The sequence below is a fragment of the Balaenoptera borealis genome (genome assembly GCF_965194805.1).
Source record: "Balaenoptera borealis genome assembly, chromosome: 21".
Taxonomy (NCBI): domain Eukaryota; kingdom Metazoa; phylum Chordata; class Mammalia; order Artiodactyla; family Balaenopteridae; genus Balaenoptera; species Balaenoptera borealis.
The window spans coordinates 17853232-17878717 of NC_138880.1; the positions used below are offsets into that span (position 1 = coordinate 17853232).

Genomic DNA, 25486 nt, shown 5'->3' on the forward strand with positions numbered 1-25486 from the left:
AAATTCATTACTACATACCTAATTCTATGCTAGAGCAGGTTATATGATAAAGTGTTTGTACCTCTATTTTATGCCTTAGAAGTGGGTGGATAGGCTCTGGTTACTGAGTTTATTTATGGCTTATAAATAATGTAAGCTATGTAATGGTTAAGAGGTGCTTTAAAATCAGTCTTGGACTTGAATTCTGTGTTAACTTGGACAAATTGAACCTCAATACCCTCATCCATCTATTGGAAGATAACAAATGTTTTCACTCTTGAGAATTAAGTGAGAACACACATTAAGGGTTTAGCTCATATTTACAATTCAACAAAAATTAGTTGAAAATAATAATAGTAATACCAACAAAAACAACAATCATCCAAATTGTTTACCCTTAAGGCCTCCTTCCTCTCCTATAATGATTTTACAAATATTTACATTTTTCTATAAGTAACTGCATAATTTACTTCTCTACCTTTATTGTTTGCTTCTATATTCTGAGAGCTTTTCTAGTTCAGACTGCACTTTATCTACTATCCATCAAGACAGCTCACTCATTCTGCCCAGTCCATCCTGATTTCAAAATCCATTCATTTCTATCTTCTCATGATAACCTCAGAAGAATTGAAAACTGAGTGTAAAGTGAAAACAAATACATCTTTGCAGTCTTTGCACTGACAAGTTGTGCATACCTGCAATAATGATGACCACCATATAACTGATGAGTAACTATTATATGTCAGAGACTCATACCTCCACTTAAGTGATGAGGAAATTGTGATGACATACACTTTGTGTACTAAAATTAATTCTGACTATATCTTAAATTTATGGTCACATTTTTCTTTTGCCCTTATTTCTTGATTTATTTAACTTTCACCCTGCTGTATAATTTTACATCTAAAATCATTCACTTATATATATGTTATGCCAAACACTGAAAAATTAATGATCGATTAACTAATTTGGAACTCAAAGAACTTGAGTAACTTGTATTTTCCACACCACCCCGCAGTGCCAGAGACTGGAGCTGGAGGTTGTGGATTTGAAACCAGTTCAGTCTGATTTCACAGCTCAGGTCCTTCTCTGTAGGGCCTATTGCTCCCATACTAACTTTGTATTGCAATGAGTCACACTGACTTGGATATAGACTCTTAGGGCCCGGGCTATATTACATGTGGGACCCAGAGTTTTGGGCACTTGTAGCTGATTCACACCTGAGCAAGATGTCTACGCATCAGTGGTTAGCTGAAGTTTCCAGTAGTTGCAGAAAAAAGACAACTTTTAGGAAGTAACTGTACTTTCAATGATGACAGAGTAAAGTGTGTGATCTGGGTACTTATTTCTGTCCTGTCCAAGGTCCCGTGCAAGAAGGCTTTGGGCAAAGTGAAAACCTCAGTGAAAAGAGCTGTGGAATGCAGAGCTTTGGACAGCCTTAGGCACTGACTACACTGAAAAACCTCAGTTAGAGGGACCTGTCAACAGAGAGGGTTTCTCAGGAGCTCAGAAATGCTCCCACAAGAGCAAGAGTTGACCACGGCCCTCCACCAAATCTGGAGGAAAAGAAACCCTCTGACTCTGAAGTTTGAATTGAGCATCACACTGGAATGGCAACATTTGTTACAATTACATGAGATAATTCTTTTGACAAAATGACTAGTGTAGATTTAACCATCTATGACTAAGCAGATGGGTTCTGGGGTCTAAAATTTTATCCAGGGGTGGGGAAAGAATTTATCCCAGAGTGTGTTTAGATTGGCAGTGGGGAAGTTGCTTCTGATTGCACTCTGAGAAGTTCTGCTTTCTGAACATAATGCTTGAGAAATTACATATTTAATATGGGATGTGGTACATTTTTACATATTTGATATATTATAGTGTGGAGCCTGTAAAATTGGGAGCACCTAAAGCTTAAAGAATTTTCCCTTCAAATCATTTTAATTCAGAATAATGTGTTGCTAGAAGAGCAGACAGTGAATGTGGAAGCCTAGCCCTGCACTGCTCATACACCGCAAACCCTGGGCAAAAAATTTCAGGTAAACCATCTGTCTCATTTAGGCAACAGCGTGACTTCCAACATTAAGAAATTGCCAGAAAAAATGCTATTTTGAATTATGCTTTCTACTTGAAATATGTTTCACTGCATACTAAAAAATATTATATTGTGGGTTAACCTACAGCTTTGGATAAGGACTTGTTGTCCTAGAGCATTTCATGACAATTTCTTTGCCTTTCCAAGGTACATTTGCAGTTGCTAAGGAACCACATTTCACAGCCATGGCTATCTAGTAATACCATATGTGTAGAATGTCAGAATAATTATGTGATAGCTGTTGTGAAAACCGGAAATCTTGGACATTGGAAATAAGGAAATTTTTAATTAGATTGCCTGCTTACAACCATAATATAAAGTCTAGTTCTCCACTGAAATGAACACTCCATCATCAGAGGAACCTGATATGTTAGCTTATCCCTCTACCCCTAGCCTAGCACAACACTAGCACATAGTAGGCATACAAAAATGTCTATGGAAGAAATAAAGATGTTTCTTCTCACTAGTACTCAAAAGCAGAATAATTTCTATATGGCTCAAGCCAGGTAATTCTCTTAGGAAAAGAAATGGAATGCTTTAAGAAAATTATAAAGGGACATTTTGCATTTATAATATTCTCATTCTCCAGTTTTACAAAGGTATTGATAATAGCCAAATCTTCGGAAATTAGTTAACAGTGCCATTTTAAATTTGTTTTGGATAAATTATTCCATTCTGAAAACCATGTCTTATTAAAACAAGAGTAGACAGAAAAACTAATGGTTTATTTAATAACTTTCCCACTATATTTGAGACTAGATGAATTAACCCATCTCCTTGGGCTCGCTTTTTCCATCTCTAAAGTAAGGTAGGATTTTCTTATAACCTGGTCATTGTAAGTGTTTATGTATCTATGGTCACTAGTGTAATGAGGATATTCAATGCAGCATGCTTAAAAGTGGTCCTACCATTTGCTTTTGGAAATGTTCTTCATCTCAGCAGGCTGACATTCATCTTTTAAAAGTTATGTTTAACTTCAGTTAATTTGCAGTGAAGGCAACAATGCTTAGAGAGACACTAATTTTAATTAATTATTTACTGAACATTTTCTGGCGTAGCAAGTGTTGTGTGAAAGCCCTGATACCTTGCATCTGCTGCTTATATTTTCTTCATCCACTATGTCATTTTACAAAACACTAGAAATCAAGTTTGTCTAGCATAATAAACTCTTATGATTTTGCCCTATAAATTGTTCTCTGAGTGTTCTCTAAGCACTTGCAGATTTTGTTTTCCTTTTATTTTCAAATGATTGTACAGGGTCACTAGGCAGCCTTTGATCAGAGCCCACTATACCCCAAGTACTGCCACGTCTCCTCAGTTCTTCTGACTGCTCTGGGAAGGTTTTAACTAATTCTTTAATATTCTGGAATTCAGACATGCTGTTTAGATGTTATCTTTTCTGCCTATGTCTGATCAACTATTAAATTAAGTGCACCAGCAATGAAACTGATCTAAAACACCGCAAAAATTAAAATATTATTTTGATAGGAAACTTTTCATGGAGCTTACAAATTGTCAGTATCCTCATATTAAAAAGATGTTCTGTGATGCAGGCTGAGGAAGGTTTGGGCTTTGGAGGCTACTGAGGCTTTGAAATCCCAGATCTACGATGTGAACAAATTTGAACGATCAAGCCCCTTAATATTTCTGAACTTCCATCTTCTTGCATATTGAATAGGTACAGTAGCATCAACCTTTTAGACTGGTATGAAGACTCAGTAAAAGATTTAAAGAACGTGGCACAGAAATGTCTGTTAATCATGGATGATTAAGCACATGTTTTTATCTCCTCTGCCTCTCCAAAACTTGAATAAGATGACAGTAAAGGCTCCCAACCTATCTGTATCCTTTATTTAAAAAAAGTTAAGGGCTTCCCTGGTGGCGCAGTGGTTGAGAGTCTGCCTGCTAATGCAGGGGACACGGGTTCGAGCCCTGGTCTGGGAAGATCCCACATGCCGCGGAGCGACTAGGCCCGTGAGCCACAACTACTGAGCCTGCGCGTCTGGAGCCTGTGCTCCGCAACAAGAGAGGCCGCGATAGTGAGAGGCCCGCGCACCGCGATTAAGAGTGGTCCCCGCTTGCCACAACTAGAGAAAGCCCTCGCACAGAAACGAAGACCCAACACAGCCATAAATAAATAAATAAATAAAATTAAAAAAAAAAAAAGTTGAAAAGAAAAAAGGAGAAAGATCTGTTTTATTGGGTTAATTTGTGATATTCTACTTGCGACTGGGTGGGGAAGCCCCTCAGAGAGAATGCTTGAGAAGAGGCTTCCAAGGGAGGCTGGTTCCTCCCAGACCTGACTGGGTACAGAAGGAAAGCTGGGCCGGGGACCAGAACTCAATCCACGGTGCAGGAAGCCTCTTTGAAGGGACAGAGCCCGTGTTCCTGGGTGTCCCTGGGGAGGCACTTTGGTGTGGAAGGGCAGAGATGCTAAAGATGGGTGTTTATTAAATATCTCTCCCTAAGAAGAAATGTGAACACTTGTCTCTGAATCCTCTGGGCAACCTTTATAAAATGCACGTTTTTCATTTTACATGGCGGAGTTGGGCTTGCTTTTCTGGGGTTGTGGCACAGCATTGAGTCTAGACTCCTAAGTAGGAAAACTAGAACTTCCAGTTCGGTCCAGTGGTCCAAATGTATACCTGCTGCCCTGGAATCAGTAAGGATAGGGCTGCCTTTCCTTCTCAGAAGGGTCCCGAATTGGATGATAAATTATAAAGTCACTTACTCCAAAGGCTTCTGCTAGGGCAGAGGTGAGGCAGCCCCTAAAAGACTATGTGAAAAAACATATATTTTCTACTTAGCTAATTTCTTTGCAGTAAGAACTTTTCTAAAATAAGATACACACACGGATGCCTTTTTAAATAAACTGAACAAAACAATTCACCCTGCCCTTGATGACTGAGTCAGTAACTGAGGCAACAATTGTTGGGACACACTGAGGATTTGAGAGCATAAAGCTGATACAGGATACAGGCTGAATAGCTCATTGATGGTTAATGAGCTTCATTTTGGGGAAAAAAAAAAAAAAAGCTGCCTTGATGTCAGCTTGATTTTTGCTCATTTGCTTCCTTCACATAAAAGTGAGTTAGGTGTACAGCTGTGTGACCTCCTGGGTATTACAGCACGACTGTCCCTCTCCATAATTAATTAGCAAATCAAAGGTCAAAGCAGTCTTCTCCAGAGTGATAGGAATTGCAAGGAGACATGCTCCCTGTCGTTCTCAGTATCCTCTGTCTAGTAACCATCAATTATTTTTGCTCGAGTAATATAACCCTGAATTTACTATATTCTTGTGTCTCCCTTATACATACTGTGGTTAGTAGGTGTGAAGACTGAAGATGCTTCCCCATGACACGAGTTTGTCAGGCGATACTGATACTGTTCTCCAAGCAAGGCTGGACCCTTGACTTCTAACTGAATTTCAGACACAAGCTAATACAGAAATTGGACGTTGGATGCCATAACAAGATTAAATTCAGACATGTTAACCTCCAGGAAAGAGAATGGTGAAAGAATCATATTACCACTTGTTCCATGTGCTGTCACAGTCATCAAAAAACTGACTGAGAAGGACAAGGGGAAGCAAAAACTGGGAATAAAATTGCACCAGCATTGAAACCAGGAGGATGACCAACCACATGTTACAGATCCACGGCTGTGTGAACCAAAGCGAGGAAAATCACAGGACACTGCCCAGAATTCACCTTCCTGAGAAAGCTGGCACAAAGCAGCAGAAAGCGATCAGAGAAGATTCTGGAAGTCTCCGTTCATAGTCTCTGTTTTGAAGAAGCGAGTGCTGGTGATGTGGGCCCCCTCTCTGACCTGCAGATCAGAGGCTCTGAAGCCAGACTGGAATTGGAAGGAGCAATGGTTTCTTTCATTTCATTGTTAACTAAACAACGAATTAATCGTGATGATGTTTGAAAGATAATCCTTGCTCCTGTGAGAGGTAAGGTCTGGAAGGAAAAGTGGATCCCAGAGACAGAAACCCAAATTTACCAAGTAACTGGTCACCAGTTTGGCACAGTTTAAGAGCAAAGCATAGTTTCAAGATATAAAAGGTGCCCAACAAGACAGAAAGGCTACCTTGACTTCTCACAAATGTGCCCAGGACAATCAAACAATTTTGAGCACCTAATATCAATGCACTGGCTGCAAATTATTTGGATAAAAGGCACAAAAAATTCTTCTATATCCCACTTTTTCACACTTTCCCAGGCCCCAGAGGCTCTGACAAACTAAACTTGATATGCTCTGGCCAAGCCCTTCTGTTTTAAAGATAAGATTTTAAATGCAAATTAAAACAACAATGAAATATCACTTTTCACTTATATCATCGCTAAGATTACAAACATTGATAATAGCCAACTTAAGGAAGTTGAAGGAAACAGGAACCCTCAAAGACTGCTGGTAGAAACATCAACTGCAAAAAAATCTTCCTGGAGGGTAATTTGGCGATCTGCTTCAAAATTCAAATGCATGTTCACTGACCCAGCAATTCCACTTCTAAAAATACACACTAATAATCAGATGAGTGTTCAAAGATATAGTACAAGGATATTCTAATGATAATAGAGAATAATTAGAAACCAGAAAAAAAATGTACATCAATAGGGATCTGGAAATGTTATGGGACACCATACAAAGAAATACACTGTAGCCATTAAAATTAATTGTATATGTCTATATTTAGTTATATAGTAAAAATCTGCAATGTGTTGGCAAATGCGAAAAGCAAGCTACAAAACAGCCACCTGTGGAAAATATTCATTGAGAAAAAGTCTGAAAGGTTCTAGACCAAAATGTATGTTGTGGTTATCCAGACTCATGGATTTATAAGTGATTTTCACTTCTTTCTTTACAGAAGTATGTACTGTCTGGATATTTTATAAGGAAAATGTATTACTTTTATAATTGTATATAATTATATATACTATACTATTATATTATTTATACTTATATGTACAATAGTCACATTTCATGTAAAGCTTATCTGCACTTTCCTTCACTGGGCATTGACACACCCCAAACAGCTTTCATACAAAATCTGATACAAAAAAATGATACATCATCTGATAAGCAAGTATCTTGAAAATCTCACTGACATGCAAGAGCTCTGTTTTAAAGCATCACATGATCTGTCTGAACAGTGGTGTTGGTGTAATTGTTTGCATTTTGTGTGTTGCTTTTTAAAACTTAGTGGAATCAGTAAATGAACATACTAAAACAGTTGATAAGATAATTTTTACAGTTATTACAACTGAGAAAAAATAAACATCGTTGGCTTTGCCAAACATATACAATTTAAAGCCTCAGACCTGCATTAGACTTAAGTCAGCCAGTTATTTTAAAGGTGAATTAATCGACCTGCATTTCCCTCTTGAGAAAGTCTCTTCTCAAATGCTCCATAACCCCCGCTGAGCACAGATAAAGTCATGTGACCTCATCCCCATCCCCACCCACACTTCCACGCCCAACCCTTCCCCCTTCACCCACTCACACACAGAATTGATTGGAACAAGATTCAACTGGGTTAATCCCTCTTTCAAAGGGATTTGAATCAGACCAAAGCAATTGAAGTTGGTCCCTTTTGGTGCTTGAGTTGAAAAAATATATTGGGATTTTTGGAAGACTATTTCCACCTAGACGCCAAAAGAGAATCAGAGATAAGGAAAATTTGTACCCACAGAAAGAAACTGATGTATTCATTTCTGGAAGATACCATAAATTCTCCTTTTGGCTTAAGCTAAATTTGTTTGACTTTCTACCATTTGCAGCTAATGAATCTCTGATGGGCAGTCTCTAAAACGGTCCACAGTGATCCTCACCTTCTGGTACTCACACCCTGTGTAATTCATTCCCCTGGAGTGTGCACTGAACTTAACATGTCTTGCTTCTAACTAATGGAATATAGCAGAAGTGATGGGCCCTACGTGGTGGGCTTCTGTGTTGGATTCTCTCTCTGTCCCTGTCTTTCTGTCTCCATCTCTCTCTCTGTCTCTACCTCTGTCTTGTCTTTCTTTCTCTCTGTCTGTCTTAACTCTCTGATTCTGTCTCTCCTCCTTTTTGTCTCTTTCTTTCTCTCGGAGTCCAGCCGCCGTGTAGAAAACTCCAGGCTACTCTACTGGAAGGGCCTTGGGAGGTGAGAGGCCACACGGACGAGTAAGAAGGCACCTCAGCCAATAACCAACACCAACTGCCAAGCATGTGACTGAGCTGCTTGGAAGGACACCTTCCAGCCCTAGTCAAGGCTTCAGAGGCTGCAGCCCCAGCCAGCAGTGAGGCTGGAAGAGAGACCCTAAGCCAGAGCCATGTAGCTAAGCCACTCCCAGAGTCCTGACCAACATAAATTGTGAAATAATAAATATTTGCTGTTTAAGACACTAAATCCTAGGGTATTTTAATATGCTGTAATAGACTGCAAATATACAATCTCATTGAAATAAGTCTATATTCTATTGTGAGAGAAATGGATGATTGAATAATTAATATCAGTGAAAATCTGAAAACATTGAAAATTTCAGGTCTAAATAGGAATTTTGTAATTCTTAGTTCTCTGGGTATAAAATATCTGTCTATCTATATATCTATCTATCCACTATTTACATAAATATATATTATATGCACATGACAAGACAATATGAAGTATCATGAAATTGCTTTTTAATAATATTTCAGATTAAGGAACGACACTGATCCATGAACAGTACTAATGAGATCAAACCACTGAATAAATATTGAATGAATAAATTAGTAAATGAACAAATTATCCAGCAACAACACTGCTTTTTCAACTGTATATTTACCCCTCAATATACTTTAATAAGTTTTATTACCTTCAGAGAACCCTTGGCTGTGAAACAATCCCTTGTGATAGAACCTGTTAATCTGTGTATAAATCACATATATTAAGGGGAAAAGATTTGAAACGCCAAAAACCCAAAGTGACTGATCTCAATAGCCTTTGGAATCGTGGTTAAGGAAAGCTTTCAAGTAAGAACAAGAAAATATCATAAAGTCATAAAGTTTTTATTTTTTTAAATTTTAATTTCCTTCTGAGAAAATCACCTTTTTGTGTTGTTTGTTTCCTTGTTTTCTGTTAAAAAGTGAGGTGTTCTGAAGTAGCTTGAAAAGAACCCAGCTTCTAATAATGAAGGGTGTCAAGCTGTTAGCAATATAGCTAAGAATTGCAGAATCACAGGAAACAGGTTGCTTCAGTAGGACTGGAAAAAAGGCAAAGTAAGGCTGCTTAAAGAATGTTGAGCTCAGTGTCCGAACAGACATGTAAAGAAAGACTAAGTGGAAATCTCAGACTTAAAGGAATAGCAGCAGTGATACTGAAGCAGAGTAGAGGGAGAGCAATCAGTAAGAAATAAACGGCTGCCCTGGAGAGAGGGTCAGGGAAGCCAGTCGCCTCGTGGTAGAATATCCAGACACAGTAAAAGCAGATCATTGCAAGCTCCAGGCCACAGATGTCAAAAGAGATAATAGCAGCAACAGATACGAAACATGACAGAAGGGCAATGAAAACAGTTATCCTCAACTTGAGAAAATGAGAAGACATTGAGGAGAATGAGAGGACATAAGTCATAGTCATTTGAGATAACTTTCTTTAATATGCTTAACTTACCAGCTCAAAAATTTTATGGAGCTGTGCCAGAGTATATATATTTTATTTGCAAAACAAATTGTGTTTAATGTCTCAATTAAGAACATTATTGTATTTTCTGGAGCAAAAGTACCTGAACCCAAATATATCTGACTGATCTGCTCACTGCTACAGTGATTCCCAGCAAAGGCAGTCAACCTCATTACCACCAGCCTACCTGGTAGAGGAAAGGGACTATATATGCTTGGAGTCCTTCCTTGTACTCTCTAAGCCTCAAATAAATAAATATATGAAAGTGTAGAATAGTGCACTTTCATAACCACAAAATAGTGGTTTTGTTCGTGGCCTCCAACAACTTATCCAAGGTTTTTCATATGAACTAAAGAACACAGAATACTATTTGAAAGACTATTTTCTCAGTACTACCAGGATTGCACATAACTAGTACCATTCTAGATGCGAGGAGATAAGTGAACCCATCACAGACAGTGAATGGCTCAGGCCATCAGGGGCTAATTCTCATGCAAACCCAACTTCATGGCTGGATTGAAAATAAACATTAAACTTTTGAGCAACTGCAACCAAAATAAACGTCTCATATATTTCACAAGAAATATATTGAAAGCCATGTTGTAGCCAAAGTGGAATTTGCAACCAGAGCATTATAAAACTAACTCCATCACCTCAGTAATGGGAGAATACCAAAGCAGCTTGTCAGATTCAGATACAGCTCATAGACTATATTAGTCAGCTTTCACTAGTCTTGCTAATAACATCCCAATGGCTCAAAGCTACAAATGTGTTATTTCTCATTCACAACACCTGTTGGCTGTGGGTGAGCCTCTTCTCGGTTCCATGCTTGGTTCCACTGGGCAAGCCATGCTAAAGAAGGAGGCCCCCATCTGGAATAGGCCATCCTCTGGAGAGAACAGGAAAGATGGGACTAAAAACTTTTGTTTAATCTCAGCATGAATTGGCCAGAGTGTCACATGCACAAAGCTTACATGAAGGGGTAGGAATGATACGCCTTCCATAGAGAGGGCCACCAGAGAGGCGACATGCAGGAACAGGCCCCAGCTCAGAGGGCAGAGAATCTGTTGAGCAAATAATACAAACTAACAGAGTTAGAAGGAGCAGAATACTGTAACACCACGCCCTGCCTGGGTTACAAGTGAAAGGTAGTCAACAATTTGTACCGAAAATTGGAGGAAGCAAACAGCCTCCAGAAATTATTCAAGAAGGTCTTGCATTTAAACTTGAACGTCAAGCAATTATAAACAAAATCTGGGAATATTTTGTAATTCAAATGAGACTTTCAGTCAAGACTCTGGTGCCCAATGGTTCACACCATGACAGCATTTGTATAAATATATCTTTTAAGGAAAATTTGGTAAAGCTTGTCAAAAACCATGAATATATCCTTATCTTGACCCAGAAATTCCAATTTTGGAATTTCTGCTGATTAGACATTCTTAAAGTAGCACAAAGGATACATTCACAAGGTTATCCAGCACAGCAATGTATCTAAAACCAACCAACTGGAAACAATGTCATAATTAAGCCATAAAATTGGTTTGAAAACTGATCCTGCATTCACAAAAATAGAATGCTCCACAGATGAAAAAGCGAGGGGGATTGGACTGCTTGCCACTGTCATAATTGTGAGACAATTCAGCAAGCGTGACAAGGAATAGACTCATTGTATCTGCATAGTGAAATCATTCTTGAGACAGAATGTACTCAAAAAGAAATGCCTAAAAGGCTACAAAATTTTTGATCGTCATGATTTGCTATTTCTCACTAACTTTCTGTCACCTCCCCAGCTTGAAATGATAAAACCGTATTTTTAAAAATGTCCATCCATATCCAAGTGAAGGGCATTTTCTCAAAACTCTTTGACATTGCAGTAAGTACTAATTTAAAGAGAAGAACTCTCAAATATTTTCTTTTCTCTGAGAATCATTCATTAAGTACATGAGCAGAAGACCTAAAATTTAGGTGAGCATATACACCTGCTGTTGATTTATCCCTTGAGATAATACAGAAGTAGAGGAATAATTAAACAGTTCTGCCGACAAATACCTCACGTCATATACGTAGATGATTTTATTTTATACTTATTCATGAATATTTTTTCTTTTGCTCACAATGTGGTTTTTTTCTTATAAGAGGAACACAGTACTTTTTCCTTTGCTTTCACAAAGAAAAGAAAATTAAAAACAAACAAAAGAGACCTTTGGGGTTGATACAATGTATGAATTCTACACTTGCAGGATTCATGCCTTACATTTTCTTGGCTTACACTATGCAGGCCCAAGAGGCTGCACGCTCAGACTGATGTCCTGGGTTCTCTTAGGCATATAATTCTGGGGCGCATGACAATTTCTTGTTCTCCCCTCCTAAACAACACACACACACACACACACACACACACACACACACACACACACACCCGAATGAACCTCTAAAGTGTTAGATCACCGTGGTCCTAACACTTCATTGGAAGTGCTTCACTGAGAGAGCTATGCCAAAGAAGGACCCTCCATCTGGAATATGCCATTCCATCCAGCCCTCTTTCTATAAACAGATGCACAAAGGAAACAAGATAACTCCTTGCCCTACAAAGGGAACACTGAGAGATCTGACCTCGTCCCTCCTCCTTCTCAGGGCCCATTCCTTCCCCTCCCCATCACCCAGGCCTCTTCCTGCCCAACAACTCGCAGAGCTGCCCTAACTTCTGCTTCCCTGTTGCTGGTTGTCTTTTCTTTTCTTTGTCTATACACCTGCTGCTCACCACCCCGTACACAAATGTTGTCATCTCTCAGGCCTGCCACTGTCTTTCCTCTCTTCTGCTGCTATCTCTTATTTCTTCTCTTCTCCATTTTTATCAGATCTATCCTACTTTTCTGCAAAAAAAAAAAAAAAAAAAAAAAAAGCCCTCAATCCCTGGGGCATCACTTTCTTCCCCACGTCACCACGTGCTCATCACCTGTCATCCTTTCTAGCAGGTCCTACAGGCCAAAATCTCCCTCACAACTCTTACCCTTTGCGCTAGCTGTTGGTGGAATCTGAGGTCCCCAGAAGGTGGTTCTCCACGCAGCTGATATAGTCATTCATTTTCTTATACACATGTAGCAATAAATATGAAATTATAGCTGTAGCATTTGATATATACTTGGGTTAAAAAGACTTCCTCAATATTTAATCTACAAGGTACATAGGGTGATTTAATATTTTCCATGAGTGGTAAAAAGAAAAAGAATATTACTATTTTATGCTAAAGCCTACTGAAGCATATTCAGAATACTAAGGAGGGGTAATAATTCTTCTCCTTTAAAAATTCATTTGGAACTTATAATTCATTTGGAATTCATAATTCATGTAGAAAATACCTTGATAGACTCTTTGAATATAAATGGCAAGGCCTTCAGGGCATGGTCTACAAAATAAAAGTAGAGGAGTTTAGAATTTCCCAAGGACAAATTTGCTTTGGAGACGGAAGGTGAGGGATAAAAAAACCAAGAGTGATGACCAAAGACCTAAGGAGAAAGAAAGACCCTAGAAACATGATGTGAAGACTGAGGAGGGTTATGCTCTGTCTGTGTCAGGTAATGGCAGGTAATTTTCTGGGGCTTCTTACGTCTGACATTGAGTTTGAGGTTGACTCCTACCTTTTAATTCCTGCCTTTCTCTACCCACTAATCTTGCCATCTACAAGCTGTAAGGCAGCTACGATCTTATGCCGATGGGGTCTTAGTAGAATGACGAAAGAGAGAAGGTGTCCAGCATGGACCAGTAAGAGAGAACAGCAGCATCAAGATATGAGGGGTTCTTTACATTTTTAATTGTGATGAAATACGCGTAACATAAAAATTACCATCTTAACAAGTTTAAGTATACAGTTTACTAGACTTAAGTGCACTCACACTTCAAAACTCTTTACCTTGCAAAACTGAAACTCTGTACCCATTAAACTTTCTGCACCTATGAACGTGACTACTCTAGGTACCTTATATATGTGGACTCAAATAGTATTTGCTTTTTTATGACTGGCTTGTTTCACTCAGCATAATGTCCTCAAGGTTCATAGCATGGTTCAGAATTTCCTTTCTTGTTAAGGCTGAATAATATTCCTTATTCTGCATATACCACACTGTGTTTAGCCATTCATCTGGTGATGGACACTTGGGTTGCTTCCACCTTTTGGCTATTGTGAATAATGCTTCTATGCACATGGGTGTGAGGTGAGAGTTTTCAATAGGAATCAATAGGAGTCAGTCCATTAGCATAGACTGACCCAGCAACATAACCCTATTTCCCAAGAGGGACAACTTGAAAGAGGAAAAGGCAGACATGTGAGTTACATATGCAAATTTTTTTCTACTGCATCCATCCATCCATCACCAAACTTGCCTAAGATTTGTAGAAAACAGATTTTCATATGAAAACTATATAGTAAAGCAGACACTTCCACTTAAACTTCCAATAAGCATCTCTAATTTAACATCAAAACTAATCTGATCTTCCCTTCAAATCAAGCTCCCATTGATGCTCTTCTCTTATCAATTAAGGGCAACAGAATCCTTCCATTTGCTCAGGCCAAAAGGCATAATGCCACCCTTTACTCCTCTCTTTATTTTTTGTTGGCAAATCCTATATATTGCACCTTCAAATTATATCCTCATCCCAGCCAATTCCCACCACCTCTAGTCTAAGCCACCTTCATCTCTTACTTGGATCATTGCAATGGTCGCCTAACACCTGTCACTGATCTTGCTCCTATTCTGTCTATTCGCAACAGGGACCTTTTAAGACTTAACTCATGATGCTCCCCTGCTCAATCTTTCAACACCCTCCTTCTCTGTGGACGATCCAAAGACCTTGCAATGACTTCTAAATCCTTATAGGATCTGGTTTTCTGTTCCCTCTCTGAACTGACCCATTACTACTCCCCGCTCTCCTTATATAGCTCCAGAAACACTGCCCTCTCCACTGTGCCTTGAATATGCCAGCCTTCCCCAACCTTACAGGGTTCACCTTGAATGCTCTCTCCCTCCAGATCATCCTTGGCTCCCTTTCTCACCTCCCTTAATGTCACCTTTCCTGTTAGGTCTTTCCCAGGAAACCATAGTTAAAATGGCAAATTTTCTCATTCCCTGAAACACTCCCCATCCTCCTTCCCTGCCTTATTTTTCTCCATAGCATTTACCACCTCTCAATATACTATGCATTTTACTTACTTTTTTTAGACAGTGTCTACCTTCTACCACCAGAACGTATGCTTCATGAGAGTCAGGATTTTACCTGTTTTGCCTATTAATGTATTCTCAGCAGTGAGCTGTGCCTGGCAGCAAGTGAGTGCTTAATAGGTTTTTGTTGAATTAATTAAATGTGTAAGAATGAATGCATGAATGAAAGCAAAGAGTGAAGTTTTAGGAAAGAAGAGAGATAAGCAGAAATGTTATAAAAAGTGGAAACCAGCAAGTGTCAACTAAGATGTCTGCATTTTATTTAGTTGACAAAATATAAATATGGCATGCCAAATAGTCAGCAATTAAGAAATTATGAAAAAGAAAAGAGGAAAACAGCTTTGACTTCCTGATTGTAGAGATTCACCCTAACAAAATTAGTTTATCTTGAGGTTATTTTAATCTTATACTCTGGACAACACTTGCGTAGAATGAAGACACCAATGATATTTTGAGTGTCTCATTTTATCAACTCATAAGAGCAAAAGTTTTCTTAGACTTGGTAAGATGGTGGACAAATAACTCAAGACATGCTCATAGCTTTATATTAGTCAAACTAAAGGTAGATGAAGAAATAAACAAGAATTTTTCAAACTAGCCAAAAATCTTCTAGTCAGCCCCTGTCCTAGCCCTCACCAAAAGGAACATTTTAAATGGAGTCACTGGAAAACATTCTCGTTTTACTAAGTTGATCCTTTTATTTACCACAAACTACATGTAAATTACTTTCAGAACTAGCTATATATCCTTCAGCTTCAAGACACATGAACAGATATTTCTTTATGACTCAGTTCTGCGTTTCCAAAGTGGTTTGATACTCAGAGAACATCAATGCAAGAAGAGAGCTTCCCCTCTCCAACTTTTCATGAACGATACCGTAAAAGCAGCAGCCTTTGAAATCACACTCAGTCTAGAATCGTGCTGCATTTTTTATGAGAGTTAGGAAAACCATGGCTCTCTGAAATGGATGATATCCAGGACTCCTTATTGTCATCCTCTAAGTGCACCACTTCCATATATTTCTCCTCTTATTGTCTCTGCATGCTTTTAAATATTTATTGGGTTTTTATAGCATCTTACCTCTAAAGAGTTCAAATCCTATATGGAGAGTTTCTGGCAGTAACATTTAATAGACATTTTCTAAGCATTATGCTACACTAGTAAAGCAACAGTGAAACCATAGAAAGAGCCTAAGTAATTTAGACGAGGAAAATGAAGATGAAAATGGAAAAGAAAGAAAAGTGGTGAGAGTAGATAGTAGTACATTTACATAATAAATCTAACTCCTTTCAAGCACTCTTCTAAACTCCTTTCATGCTCACTTGTATCTTCCAGACATACTGTGACTGGGACTGCAGAAAGATGACCAGGGAACTTGTCATATTCCTTTTATTATACACATAGCAGTTATGCAGCCATCTATGTATAGCTGGTCTTACGCAGGATCATCTTTGAAGAGCTACACCCATATTATTTAAATAGTATTGGCCTACACTTACATAACATGTAACATGTGCTAGCCACTGTTCTAAATACTTTATAAGCATGAACACATTTAATTCTCACAGTGTCCTATAAGGTAAACACCATTATTAGCCTCACTTCCGAGCTAAGGAAACAGAGGCACAGCTACTAAGTGGCAGATCCAAGGCTGGCCTCAAGCCTGTCTCTATCAGGAGCCATGCCATTGACCATTACAACAAGCTGAATTTATATCTGCTCTTGGGCTAGAAAATATTAATACTAGACCCTTCTTAATTAACTTCCTATCACTCTATTTTCTTTGACTTCATGCTTTCTTTTTCCTTCACTCACTCTTGAAGCTGTAATAAATATATTTAATGATTTTACGTATCTATTTCTTAAAGTAAAAGGTCTACTACCCACTGCCTAACTAGAGATGCTAAAGTAAAGTATTATTAAATTTAATGCTGATTTATTTACTTAGAGTTACATTAGCTGACTACTTTTATTACTCTGATCTGGAGGACTCTTTTACCCTTAAAAATCTCTAATACTTAGGACAGTTTGTCCTTTAATAAGCCAAATATGAGTAAAATGTGCCAAGTAGAGGTTTAGAGAATAAACTAAATTTCATTGTCCAGGGAAACATTTAACTTTCTATACCACGGCTTACCATTTCTATGATTGACATATCTTATTTGACATTGTCTTAGTAAAGAATAAGCTATTTAAAATAACACAGATAATAGTTTCCAATAAAAATATTGCATCAAAGTATTTAAACTGTTGTGGTCAGAGAAAACAGCTAAATGATACAGTTCAGTTGGATAACTGAGAGGTTAATCATTCAAAATAAGTTTTAGATGGCAACTGAAAACCTTTCTATTAATATAAGTAACTGAAGATCAGTAATTACGTTTGTCCATGTGTAAACTGAAGTCATATATATCTGCTCTCTGACCACCTTGTCTATGCCTGCCCAACATCTGAAGTTTGCCGGTCGCTGAGACTTTTGAAACATGTATGGAAATTATAAAATCATGATTGGCCCATCCCTGCTCAGTGAAACCTTTGCTCTCGAGCTTCAATTTCTTCATCCATTCAGTCAGTCATTCATAAAGCAAACACATGTTGAACACCTCCTCTTCCCCAAAGATATAAAGAGAAAAGAGAAATTAGAATTTCCTGGCCTTGAAGAAGTCATGTCTAAAAGGAAATTGGATTAATAGACAATTGTCCACACCTGCTTAGACAAGTCACCTCTTAGAGACCATTCTGTTACTGTAGCTCAAATTCTTTCTTTGTGCTCCAGCTGCTGAACTTTTTTTTTTAATTCAACAGACTAGGGAATTTGACAATCCATTTTAAACTAAAGAGTCCACTAGATCATGCATCCCTGGAATCCGGCACCCTATAGTTTTAATCATTCTAGCCACTCTCTTCCAAAAGCCACTAGAAAAGTGCTTTATACAGAATAGATATTTGATAGCTCTTTAATTGGAATTACATAGCTTTTAATTATCTCAGTATACAGGGCTTACAGGGGTATCCATATAATATTTCTAAGTTATCCATCAGAATAAAAAAAATTAACCGGAGTTTTGATATGGACTTTAAAAATGAGGAAAGGGGTATGAAATTGCAAAACTCATTTAATCCAACAAAAGGAGATGTACTATTATGTAATCCTATAAAATTCTTTGGAGAAATGAAAATGACAAAATGTAGATTATTTGGAGCAGTCTGTATTCTAAGTGTTGAGTTGATTGTTACACTTGATATTTAGACTAACAAAAATATTACAAGGTTCTCTGAAACATAAAGAAAAATAAGAGCAATAGTTTAAAACAACGGCAACAACAACAAAAACAATTTAAATAGAAGAAAGATAAGGAAAATGACCTCTAAATACTTTCTTGTTGGACTTAACTCTGGGTGCAGATATTATCTGCTACCTAATCCTTTAATTGAAAACAGATAAAGTAGTCTTTGAGGTAATTAGTTTTCCTGCATTATAATAATCAAAGAAGTATATTTTAAAAGCTTAAAGTAAAAAACAGATTTTGCAGGGTAAGAGAACCCAGCACTGATTTCCAGCAGAGTTGCTCAGCTTCATGAAAAAGTACGTCATGCTTGAGTAGCTGAAAACAAATCTAGAGACATAAATACCCTTTCCATTTAAAATGTTTCCTTGCATTTCATATAATTTTATCAAACGCATGAGATAAAAGGGTGATCTCCTTATAGTGGAAGAAGCACCCACTGAAAAGCCACCAGCCCTTCAGGGCCTCTGTACTCTGATCATCATTCATACTCTGAAAGCTATTTCTCTTCTTAGCTGGAGATCCAATTGGGTATCACATAAAAGTTCTATTAAGTTCAGATTTCTCTGTGACAATAAACTTTATTTTCACCCGTTAGAAGGTCTTCTGATTTCAGTTTGAATCATTTTTTCCTTCTTAATCTTGTTAATGTGTGAGCCCCTGACGGTCTTCCTTTATGACTAAGGCAAATATCAAGCCTGTTGTAGATGGTTTATTTGCAGTCTGAGATTTTGGGGTGTGTCAAATGCCATATCTTGGTCTGAACTGTAGGGACCCGTAGTAAAACGTTTCTTCAATTTCATCTAAAGTCATGAGCTATTGTATACTCATTTCCCATCTAGTTTTTTATACCTAATGGCTTATACCCTATGTTCAAAGAGATCACCCTTGAACATAGGCCAAGAGAATAGCCAAATTAATTGAGCAGTGTGCGTCTTCACTCTACTGAAAAGGAAAAAAAAGAGATCTTGATCCCTTATGCAAGCAAAGAGAACTAATATCTTAAAAATGGAGGCTTCTATGTTAAGCCAAATGCTATGCAAAACAAATTGCAAAATGCAGTTAACCAAAACAGACTTATTCAACATTATCTTTTGCCTCGTCTTAAGGGAAAATAATCCTTTTTAGTTTTATTTTTTAGTAAAATAGAAATCAAATATTTTACGGATATGACTAGTGGAAGATACACTGGATTAGGACTCAGGAAATAAAGCAAACCATTTAATAACCACTCTAAATCTCATGATATTAATGAATAAAATATTTTTTAAATCTAAAGACTTTCCCCCAATTTATGTGCACAGCCCATTTGTACATGTGGCTAATGAAACATCAAAGAACTCCTTTCTAGGCTTCCCTAGTGGCGCAGGGGTTGAGAATCTGCCTGCCAATGCAGGGGACAAGGGTTCGAGCCCTGGTCTGGGAAGATCCCACATGCCGCGGAGCAACTAGGCCCGTGAGCCACAATTACTGAGCCTGCGCGTCTGGAGCCTGTGCTCCGCAACAAGAGAGGCCGCGATAGTGAGAGGCCCGCGCACCGCGATGAAGAGTGGCCCCCGCTTGCCACAACTAGAGAAAGCCCTCGCACAGAAGCGAAGACCCAACACAGCCATAAATAAATAAATCCCATTAAAAAAAAAAACAACAACTCCTTTCCAAACCTCAAAAGGAGTGCCAATCCCTGACAAATATACTCAGTCTTGGAATCTATTAAAAAACTTCCTAGAATAGAATTGTACCTTTACTGAAACGTGTTGAAGCATTTCCAGTGTGTGATTTATCTCTTCAGAACATTTGGCAATGGTGGATAATTTTTAAATCATCCAATACCACAGACACAGATTTTACTTGAATTCTTCACATCAGTAAAGATGGATAGTTTTATTGCTAAGTTGTATACAAAAAAAAATGTAAAGGAATTACTTATTACTAAGAACTATTAGCCGGTAAATTCAAATAAATCATTATTTTAAGCCTATTTTATTCTCATTTTTGGAGGAAATAAAAATATTGTAGTGATTTACTCATTACAACATTCAAAAATAGAAATGGTCAACTAATTTCTTCTCATTGGAGTCTAAAAGTTTGCGGCAATCTCAAGAAGAAGATGGCAGTAAATTCAGGATTTAAAAGCCCAGACTTACTGCTATAAGCCTGACTTACTATTGGTGTGGTGTGACACTGAGAAAATTTTTCAAACTATGAAACAGAGTTTTATTATCTATGAAACAGAGGATGATACTATTATTTAATGTTCCCAAGGTGACTAAATGAGATAACCTCTATCAAGCACATAACACAGCATCTGGCACATACCTAGGACCCACTAAATGTCAGGAATTATTACATGAATCTCTTTCATTGTATGATAAATAGAGAAGTGTCTTTTGTATTATAATATGTAGTATGTCTTCACAAAGTGGTGTGAAAACCAAAGGTCTTAAAATGCGATAGAAGGGGAATGTAAATTGATACAGCCACTATGGAAAGCAGTATGGAGTTTCCTCAAAAAATTAAAAAGAGAACTATCATATAATCCAGCAATCCCATTTCTGGGTTTTCCCAAAGGAAATAAAATCAAAGAGATATCTGCACTCCATGCTCATTGAAATATTATACACAGTAGCTAAGATATGGAAACAACCTAAATGTTCATCAACAGGTGAATGGATAAAGAAAATGCTAGGTAAGTAGGTGGGTAGATAGATAGATAGATAGATAGATAGATAGATAGATAGATATAATATTAACAGAATATTATTCAGCCTTTAAAAAGAAAGACATTCTGCCATTTGCAACAGCATGTATGAACCTGGAGGACATTATGCTATGTAAAATAAATCATTGTATATATGTGCCACATCTGGCACATATATACAATGGAATATTACTCAGCCATAAAAAGAAACGAAATTGAGTTATTTGTAGTGAGGTGGATGGACCTAGAATCTGTCATACAGAGTGAAGTAAGTCTGAAAGAGAAAAAAAATTACCGTATGCTAACACATATATATGGAATCTAAAAAAAAAAACCAAAAAACCAATGGTCATGAAGAACCTAGGGGCAAGATGGGAATAAAGACACAGACCTACTAGAGAATGGACTTGAGGATATGGGGAGGGGGAAGGGTAAGCTGGGACAAAATGAGAGAGTGGCATGGACATATATACACTACCAAATGTAAAACAGATAGCTAGTGGGAAGCAGCTGCATAGCACAGGGAGATCAGCTCGGTGCTTTGTGACCACCTAGAGGGGTGGGATGGGGAGGGTGGGAGGGAGGGAGACGCAAGAGGGAAGAGATATGGGGACATATGTATATGTATAACTGATTCACTTTGTTATAAAGCAGAAACTAACACACCACTGTAAAGCAATTATACTCCAATAAAGATGTTTAAAAAAATAAATAAATAGAAAATAAAATAAATCAGGCACAGAAGGACAAACACTGCATAACATCACTCTTATGTAGAATCTAAAAGAATCAAACTCATAGGAAGATAGTAGAATGGTGGTTATCAGGGGCTAGGGGGTAAAGGAAAAGGGGAGACATTGGTAAAAGGATGTAAACTTTCAGTTATAAGATGAATAAGTTCTGGTTATAGCATGGTAACCATAGTTAATAATAATGTACTGTATACTTGAAATTTGCTAACAGAGTAGGTCTCATGTATTGTCAACACACACAGAAAATGATAATTGTGAGGTGATAGATATAAGTGATACAAGTGACTGTGGTGACCATTTCACAATACATATGTATATCAAAACATCATATTATATACCCTAAATATATACAATTTTACTTGTCCATCATAGCTCAGTAAAGCTGGAAGAAAACAAAATTCTAGGATACACATTTTTTAAAAAGCTCATTTTTTATGGCATTCTTGGAGATTCATTTGAAAATAATCCTTGGTAGTACACAGAGCACTCCTTAATATTCACATATTATACATTTAAAATGGTGACTAGACAATTATTAAGTGGCATTTGTATTTTTTCTCAGACACAACTTCTTCATGAATAGATATTTCATTTAAATATTCTTTTTCGTTTGCACTTCAATTATGAGTCATCATTAATTATGCTGCATATTCTACAAACAGATCCAATTCAATGCAAAGAAGTGCAGAACGCTTCATGAGTGCCTTGGTGCTCACAGCTGAGTCAGATATTGTCCTCATCCTGAGGTCTCTAGTAGAGGGATTAGCACAGCTCACCAAGAGCTGAACTGCTCGGTCCAGTAGGGTAGGTGTGCTAGGAGCATACAAAGCAAATTCACATTCACATGTATCTAGATGGGGCTTCAAGCTGTAGAAGCCTACTAAATAAGGATGAAACACAGGCAGAATTTAGATAAATGGACTTCTAGGTGAGGAAGACTGCAAAATGAAGGAACAAAGTTAAAAAGGTGAAGAGTCACTTCAGGAACAGAAAGCAGTGATGTTTGTAGGAAGATGGGCTAATTGCAGGTAAGAACAGAAAGATAATTTGAGGCTTTCCTGCGTACAGCATTGAATAGCAAGATGAAGAGGTTAACTCTACTAAAATTTACTGTCCATATGAACTTTGAAAATTATTTTAAATGAATAACAAAAAGGAATTCTATAATTATAAATTAAACATGTTCTTACTATCCACATTATAATGAATATGCTATCACATTTTTAGTTAAGTGAAAGTTCTTACACATCAAACTGAAAGCTTAATTTAATAAATGTAATTTAAAACAGAGGCTTTCTGCTGGCCCACCTTCCACACTGTAGCATGAAAGTTATTCTCCAGTGATATGTTAATGGAACCCACAGCTATGAGTTATCTCTTCCTTTGACATAGAATTTTATTATCCTTCTTTTTTATTTCATGCATCATATGCCATATTTTCAATTTTAAAGACATCGATTTTCTTTTCTTAAATATTTCACACCTATAAATATTTAGTGTTTGGTGGCAATACAGTATAATTGAAGTCTCAAAAATATTTGTGTTTAAAAAACACAGCATACGAATATATCATTTTCAAAGAATAGATTTTAAACGTATTAGCTTTATACTAAAATATACCACAGAAATTCCAAAGTTAATGTTTCATAGAATAATTATTATGTGATCCAACTAAACTATTAGTGAACAATTTAAAGCCAATGATTGCAACATATACTTTGAAAGATTTACAAATTTAAACAATTTTCTCTTCACAAGGGAGTAAATAGTTTCCTCGGGTAAACAAACCTTATCAAAAGAAACTATATGTTAACAGCTCTTTAAAATTTGTGAGGCTTACTTTAAGGAATAACTTAACTCAAAGCTCTTGAAAAACTTTTTTAGATCAAATACGAATCATAGCCGGAATCAAATAGCAGTATAGAATCATGAACATACCTCTAGAATAAAGGAAACCCAACATGGCAAATAAAGGGCATGCCAATGTGCCCTGATGGTAAAAGTTATGCCATGAGGGGGCAGGTAGGGGGATGTTCCTCTCACAGCAGCTGATAGGAAAGAGGAACCAGTGCAACAGGTGGGCTACCATATGTTCTAGAAAGAGGAGCTGAAGCCTGACCTCACCTGATAGGACTAAGAGACTAATTAACAAGAAATCCAGCAATTTTCCAGGACCAGTACCATTCTGGATTATGAGGCCTTATTTTGTTTTACCCATAAATGTTGACTATATCAACTACTTGATAAGGAAAATTAGAGACATTTAATCTTACAATGGGAGGCATCATAAGTGGTCATTTTTTCCCATGAAAAAGGATAAAAGAAATTTGCAAATTTCTGATAGACCCATAAATTAAAAAAGAAACAAATGAAAGAGCTAAGGTCAATACTCAAGGAAAGAAAAAGATCTAAAATGTACAATATGCAAACAGCAATGAAGTAAATTTGTTCTATGATCCAAAAACAAAGAGATGAGGGCTCTCCACTTATGTCTTCAGTCCATCCTGAAAATTTCCTGAGATACCCTAGTATCAATCTATGTGGACCCTTCAGAGGGGCAGGCTCTTGGGCTTCCATTCCACACACTTGTGGAAGCTGAGAACCTCCCTCTCCAGTCTAAGGTCCAGCCTCCTCATGTGCCCCACATGGCCATTGCCCTGTGGGCATTACTGCTTCCTAGGACTTCTGCCCTGAGCTCTGAGCTTGAGACCTTGCCTTGATTGGAGCTCTACACAACCATTCCCTGACTTTCTCCCACAACATTCCTTCCCCTTCCTCTGGGGCACTCCTCTTTCTGCCAAGGAACTTCTCTAAAGCACTCTCTTTCTCTCCCACACCTGCGTGACACCTGCTACAACTATCGAGTGTTGGAGCTTTAACCAAAGACTGGGAAATCCATTGACTTCCCTGAATTCCATCCATCCAAATCCCCGAGGCAATGGTTACAAAGCCTGGCCTAGGGTATTAAACGCAGGGAAGAAAAATACAGAGGGATGTGGACTGAAAGAAAAAAGCAAAACACACAACCTAAAAGTTGTGAGTTATGTTTTATTTGGGGACCTTACTAAGGACGATAGCCCCGGAGACAGCCTCTCAGATAGCTCTGAGGAACTGTTCCAAAAAGTTAGGAAGGAGCCAGGACATGTAAAGTTTTTGTGGAGAAAAAACAAACAAACAAACAAAAAAACCCATGTAGTCAAACATCAAAAGATTACTGCTAATCACAAAAAACAGACATCTCAAGTTAATGATTTTAGTGCTTTTCTATATATGGGAAGATGCAAGAGCCTGGGCTTATTGAAATTATTCCTTAATTATGCATCTTAACTATCTACGACCAGTATCCTGTTTTCCTCTATCCTAAATTCCCGCAGGGCACACCTTTCGGGTGGCTACAGCGGCTAATGGCTTGGTGGCTGATGGCAGGCGATATTCACTGTTTACTGAAATGACAGGCAACATTTTTTTGGCCACAGCGAGGCAAACAAACGTTTCACAAATGATGTTTTTGCCCTTGAACATAAACTCTATCCAATAAATATTATTTTTAATGAGGATATAGAATGTTAATACTAAACATGGTGAGTCAATTTAGAAATGATATGATAAAAGTATTGAGCTATTGTTTTATCATGTGGATACATTGTAAGACTGCCTTTCTGTTAAGTTGATGTACTAGATTAAAGAACTACAAATTCTACATATATATATAGGCATAAAACTATAAAGTTATTTTGTTTTGCCTAAAACAAACACTCAGAATAAACCTGAAAGAACAAATTTCAAAAATGTCTAGAGATATTATTTAAAT

General features: G+C 37.5%; 1 protein-coding gene and 1 long non-coding RNA gene across 2 annotated transcripts in view; both read right to left on the reverse strand.

Moving 5' to 3' along the window:
* The window catches only part of SGCZ (sarcoglycan zeta), a 929817-nt gene that overhangs the window by 843854 nt on the left and 60477 nt on the right, over nt 1-25486 (reverse strand). The gene's annotated exons all lie outside the window — the stretch shown is intronic.
* Nucleotides 1-25486, reverse strand: part of LOC309619696 — a 46306-nt gene continuing 20820 nt past the window's right edge. Inside the window, exon 2 of the long non-coding RNA XR_014239168.1 lies at nt 1-25486. This exon is cut by the window's right edge and continues 17035 nt beyond it. This is a non-coding gene — a long non-coding RNA (uncharacterized lncRNA).